Below are 7,012 nucleotides of genomic sequence, written 5' to 3' on the forward strand. Positions count from 1 at the left end.
TAAAGCAGTACTCATCTAAAGGAAAAATTAGTCAAGTGAATAGATTGAGCTTAAACCCCAGATGGCTTGTGTTATATCCTCACTCCCTCTGTGGCACCATTAGCCTTTTCTTTAAGAATTCAAGTTCTCTTCTCTCTCCTTTATCAAAGCTTATTCAGAGGATTGCTTCTGACATCACAAATTTACATCTCAGTCTGAGCTGATGGTATCTATCTATCTAACAATCTACCTATCATCCATCTATCTATTTATATCATCTCAGTGTTTTCACTTTATGTTGTACCTTGTCTTCATATAATGAGAAGTTCCACCACTAAACTTATTGAGCTCTTACTCTAGGAAGGCACTGCATTAAGGGCTTTACGTTAATTCATTTAATCTTCACAATGCATTAAGATAGTTATTACAATTGCACAATTTTATAACTGCACAAATGAGGAAACTGAAACATATGTAAGTTAACTTTAAATAACTTGAATTAACGTTACACAGTCAATTAGTTGGGAATATGAGCTTTTTGTAATACAGATCAATTTTAAATCAATCACCTGAAGCTATGCAAGGTATACTTTATAAACATCACAGGACTGTTGTACATATTCAATAAAGTGACAACTGTGCAATATTATTCCGTATCTCAAAATCAGGAAACATACTTTTGACTTGTTTAAACATAATCCACAGAACTAAAATCAAAATCAGAAGTCGTACATGGTTATACTAATTGTCAAGTAAAAGTTTTACATTTAATATTTGATATAGCAGTCAATAGAGAACAGTTAGGAAAAATCAGACCTAGAGAGTTTGATTTTATTGATTCCTGTAATATACTGCTTTCCACAGAGAACAACTTCCCATAGATGAAAATGTGTGTATTGAAAATGAATCTCCATCCTACTTGTTATATCTAGTTCTTTTCACCAGAAGCAACACGTCATCTACTGCTTTTTTCCTTCTAGAGATATCCTATAGCACACACATATACATAAAACTAAAATGGTGGTATATGAGGCACTTAGCCCAATTAGGATGTGAGAACATGCATCTCTTTTTTTCACATAAAAAGATTTATCCTGGGAATCTGAAAGTATTAATTTGGAGACTTGGGACCCATTGTAGTATATAAGAAATGAGCTGAGTCAGGAAACAAAAGAACCCTGTTGGCTCCTCTGCTCCACAATTTATAGTCAAATGCTATGACAGGTCTGAGATTTTACCATAATCTCAAACTAACAATTTAGTCTGCCACAGTTTCTTAGTGTTGGCAGAAAACAAAAGACTCTTAAGCTAGAGACAAAGGACTCTATTATTCATGGTCACTTATTCATGTCAATTTCCCTTGTTCCCAATTCCCAAAGAATCAATGCAGAAAGGCTCAGGTAGATGCTCTACACACAATGGGTTTTCATCACAGCTGAGAAATCCCAAATTTAAGAAACCCAAATGTTTTATAATGGTCTGCAAGTAAACTTGCTCAACCATTGCTCAAGGGAGACACTACCTCTATCTTACCAGGCTGCTAGATATAAAATATCCCTGAAAATATAGCCTGAACCAGAGGGGAGAGAATGCCTCTGCTTAAAAGACACACACAGACATGACAAATCTATGCAGAACTGTCTCCCAACACTTAATAGCTGTGGAATTTTGGCACATTTCTTAGGTTTCCTGAGTCTCCATTCCTAATGTGTAAAATAATTGTAGCAGCCATTTATTTGTCTCCAGATCAAATCTAGCATTATACTTTAAACTACATTGTGAACTGTAAAGTACCCAATATGAATTTTACAGTTTTTATTTCTATCATTCTTGAAATCACATTATATAAGCATTTTTTCTATGGTTGGCAAGTACATAACCAATTTGGTGGATATTAACTTTATCAATATGCCAGAACACATTCACCTGGAAGATAGTAGTAATTAATTCTGAATGATAGATTTAGGATGGTGTGGGGTATGACTCAGAGAATTAAAATGAAATTCTTTGAATTACAAGGCAAAATGCTAATTCAAGATTAGAAAAACTAATCCAACCCTAAAGAGAATAGGATTTATTTTTCTTCTGATAGATGGCTGTATTTTAGTATTTAATTATGTGGTTCAGATCAGTTACAATGATTTGTGAAACAGCCTAAGTAGCATTTGAAGACATAAAAATAGTCTATATAAATAAAACCACCCATCTGATTTTACCTCTGAATAAAACAAACTATAATAATATAAAATGGCAGGTTTGTGTGTTAAAAACTATTTAAACAGACTTCAAAATTCAAGATACATTTTATTCAATATATTGTTATACATATTAGATGAATAAACATTATTATCTGTATCTTGGTTTACAGATCTGTAATTTTCATTGCCTATAAATGTAAATTGGCCCATAGTTTTAAATTGAGACTTATACTTTAAAATAATTTATTAAAAGATACTTTCATTAAGTTATGTAAAGCTATATGTCTCCCTGGATTTATTTCTCTATGGGCAAATATTAAACTTAATTCTTATATGATCACTTAATAAATGAAAGAGGTACACTTTCAGTTTGCTCTATTAAAATACATAACAATTAAATTTATTTTCTTTCTACTTCTGACTACTTGATCCAGCGAAAAAGGATGCTACTTTTAATGATAATAAATTCCAGATTCTGTAAAATTCCCAGGAGCATTTAAAAATTGAAAACTGACTTAAAAAGCTTTAGGTTGTTTCCTTTCACCAGGAAGATCTGACCTTTTTTAAATATATAAATCATATTCAGAGTACAATAAAGTACATTAAGGTTGAAATAAGAGAAAGAAATATTATTATTCAATGTATAAGCTGATCAGTCACAAAGTAAATTTTGAATAAGATATATTAAAAAATAAAAGGGAATATCTGAGTGTATATGTGCATGCATTATCCATGTGAGAAAGAAAAGTGGCAATCCTAAAGAAATTAAAGTAAAATGGTGCAGCACCATTTAAAAAGCCTTCATTTTATTTTATTGGAAAATAGAGCATGTACATACAAAAATAATTTACAGAATTATGCACTCAGGATAAATAATAATAATAAAATTATCTGCAAAACTATTACTCAGATTAAAAAGCAGCCCCTGTGCTCCTCTGTAGTAGGATTCACTCCCTTTCCAAGAGGTAACATCTTTAATCCTGAATATTTGGCAGTCATGTCCTTATTTCTCTGTAATTTTACTATGTGTATGTATATATCTTTAACAACATATTGTTTGCTTGATTTTCTTATTTTTTACTTTCTATAAATGGGAATAATCTGCACACATTCTTCTGTGATTTATTTTTCTCTATATTATATTGTTGAGTTTTATCCATTTTGATAATTTAACTGTAGCTCATTATATTCACCGTTGTATATTATTCGAATGCATAATTATACAGCAATTTATTTATACATTGTATTGTTAATGGACATTTTGGTTGCAGCCAATTTACAGTACTGTTCCAATCTTTTGTACTTGAATCCTGGAGCACATATGCAAGAATTTCTTTAGTGTATGCCCTTAAGAATGGAGTTCCTGGTACATAAAATATGGATATTTTCACTTTAATTGGAGGTGCAAGATTTCCAAAAGCTTGTATCAATTTTAACTACCACTAGCAGAACCTGGTGTTCCCTTTGTTCCACATTCTTGTTCACCTTGATGTTTTTCCTATTCTGGGGTGTGCATGTATGTGTAAAATGATAGCTTCTTATTGTGATTTGTGTTTTTCTGTTTACTAATGAGGTAGAGTACCTTTATTTTAATGCTTATGGACTGTGAATTCTTCTGATGATAGGCATTTTTATTCATTTGTTCAAATTTTCTATTCATTTGTGTTTTTCTTCTTGATTCAGTGATGTTTTTAATATATTCTGGACATCAATCTTTTATTGATTATATATGTTACAATGATTGCTTCCCAGATCATAGCTTATCTTTTCTTTTTCTTGATTCTTATAAAAAGAACTTCTTACTTTTAATATAATAAAATGTATTGATCCTTTACTTTATGATCTTCATTTTTGTAATGTTATGCTGTTTATATAGTCCTCTCACCTTCTAAAAATAAAATAAAAAATAAAGTAAACCTAAGTTGTTTTCTAAAAGTTTTTTCATTTTTCCTTTTTACATTTCAGTCACTCTCCATCTGGAAAACATCATTGTGACCGTTGTGAGGCAGGAATCCAATTTCTGTTTTTTCCCCTCTATTTACTTGTTTTTTCCATACAGCTAAATGATCTTTCCAGTACCACTTTTAAAAGTCAATTATTTCAAGAATAGCTTGTAATCTAGCAATACATTTTGTTGTTGTTGCGGTTTTATTTTTGTAATAATTGTCATAAACATTGAATTTTAGCCATATATTAAAGTGATTGCTCTTTTTGTTATGGGAAAAAAATTATCATCAGCTACCAGTCTTCACTGCCAGCATTATCATAAATCAAATTTCAAAATGTTTATTTATAGGCTCTCTGTGGTTTTTCTTTTTTTTTGTTGGTCTTCTGCCTATCATTTAGACATTTGTACTATTGTTTTATTAAGACAAGTTCAAAATTTGTTTTCCTTATCAATTGTGTGTTGTTTTATCTTTATCCTTTGACCTTCCACATACTTTTTAAAAATCATATTCTCAGGATACAGAATTGAATTAAATGAAAGTTGTAAAACAATGATTCATTTATGAAAGTAAACCTCTTTGGGATTTTCATGGATATTGCAAGGAAAGTGAATATTAATTAGCCATAAGTTAGCATGTTTATGGCATTTAGTCTTCCATTCTGTGAATATGTTATACTGCATTTTATTAACGTATCCTTTATTATCTTTCAATAATGCTACAACTTTCTCCATAAAAGTCTCATACATGTTCGTTAATTTTTAGATTTCTTCCTAGAAACATTATAGTTTTAATTTTATTGTAAATAACATGTTTTAAGATCACATTTTCTAACTGTTTATTGCTGATATCTAGAGATGGAAGATGTTTGGGGATATTTATTTCACATTTAGTATATTGTTAAATTCTCTTATTGAATCTAAGAACTCATCAGACATTTCTTGTTTTTACATTGACAATTATATCATCTGCAAATGATGAGAGTTTTCCTTCTTTCATTTATGTCATATATTATTTTAATTCTCTTTACTATATTGTGCAGGACATTTAATATAACATTAAATAGAAATGCAATGAGGAAGCACTCATGACTTCTTGTTAATGAATTGCAAAAGATTACCTTCCATATTTCACTATTAAGAATAATTTCTTTTAGGTAATTTTAGATAATCCTTTTCAGATTAAAGAAGTTCCCTTCTATTTCTAGTCTGTTAAAATATATTGCCATGAATGAAATTAATTTTATGAAATGTGTTTTCTGCATTTATTGAGATGTACTTGAAATGTTATCTTTAATCTGGTAATGTATACACCAATATTGATTTTATGATAAAATATAAGATTAAATAAATCTTTCATTCCTTGAATGCTGAACAGAATCACAATGCACTTTTATTTTTATTTTTTATTTTTATTTTAGGAAGAAAGTGCAAACACAGCCCTTCATCAAAAAAACTATACAGTCGAGTTTCTCCCATGTGGGGAAATCGCAGGGACCAGTAGATTCCCAGTACAGTAAATCCGTCTCATCCTGGGAAAACCACCTTCGTGATCTTGGTATCTTCCCTGCCAGGTAAGTATGCACTTTAATTTTAATATAGTTTCTAACCTTATTTTTGCTAATAATGTTTTTATTAGTGTTTATTTAGGTTCACAAGTAATTTAAGCCTGTAATTTTTCTTCTCATAAAGTCCTTGTCAGGTGTTGATATCTCACTAAAAAGAATATAAAAAGAAATATAATCTTAAGAAGGTAGATAAATGAAAATGGAATTTTAAAAAATTCTCAAATAAGCCATAAGAAGGTCAAAAAGGGAGAAAGAGGAATGAAACAGAATGAAGAGAAAACAAATAATAAATGGTAGACCTAACCCTTAACATTTCAAAAACTATTTTAAATGTAAATAGTATATCCATGCCAACTAAATTACAAGAAATTTGATAGAATGGATGAAGAACATGACCCAACAACATGCTATCCACAAGAAACTCACTGCAATTGTACCATACATGTAAGTTGAAATTCAAAGGGTAGAAAAAGATGTACCGTATAAGCTTTAATTTAAAAAAAAAGAGGTGAACTAAAAATCAGAAAACAGAAAATTACCAGGGATGAATATGGCTATTATATCGACAAAAGTTTTAATGTACCAAGAAGACATAAGAATCTTAAATGTGTATGTGCCAAACAACAGAACTTAAACATACACAAAGCAAAAATCGATAGAACTTAAGGGAGAAATAGATAAATATACAATTATATTCAGAAACTTCTAAAACTTCTACATAGAAAATCAGCAAGGATAGAGAACTAAACAACATCATCAACCAACAGGACTTAATACTCATTTATAGAATGCCTGATAATAGAAAAGTACACATTCTTTTCAAGCACAAAGAGATATTAACCAAGAAAAATCATAACCTAGTCATAAAATGAATATCAACAAATATTAAAGAATTTAAATTATATAGAGTTTGTTCTCTTATCACAATAAAATCAAACTGGCAGAAACAACAGAAAAGTAATAGGAAAAATCTCCTAATGTTTAAAAATTAAAATGCATTTCTACGTAATTCTTGGATCAAAGAAAGTCACAAAGAAAATTAAAAAATTATACTTTGAATTAAATTGAAACCCATAGATGTGTGATAAAGCTAACATAATATCGAGAGAAATATGTAGTAGGGAATACTTGCATTACAATATAGCAACAGTCTCAAATTTGTAATTTAATCTAATCTCTAGCCTAAAGAAAATAGAAATAAAAGAACAATATAAATCCAAAATGAGAAGAAGAAAGGCAATAATAAAGATAACAGCGGAAATGAATGGAATTGAACAGAGAAAAATAAACAAGAAAAATATCAGGTTCATGAATAAGAAATC

At 29.6% G+C, this 7,012-nt stretch overlaps 1 non-coding gene across 1 annotated transcript; it reads right to left on the reverse strand.

The window, feature by feature from the left end:
• Positions 1–5,541: 5,541 nt before the first annotated feature.
• On the reverse strand, positions 5,542–5,704 carry LOC111759136 (U1 spliceosomal RNA). The gene has a single exon (XR_002793220.1). It is a non-coding gene; the product is annotated as a U1 spliceosomal RNA (small nuclear RNA).
• Between the last annotated feature and the right edge of the window lie 1,308 nt (positions 5,705–7,012).

This window comes from Dasypus novemcinctus, chromosome 5, assembly GCF_030445035.2.
Source record: "Dasypus novemcinctus isolate mDasNov1 chromosome 5, mDasNov1.1.hap2, whole genome shotgun sequence".
In the NCBI taxonomy this organism is placed as follows: Eukaryota; Metazoa; Chordata; class Mammalia; order Cingulata; family Dasypodidae; genus Dasypus; species Dasypus novemcinctus.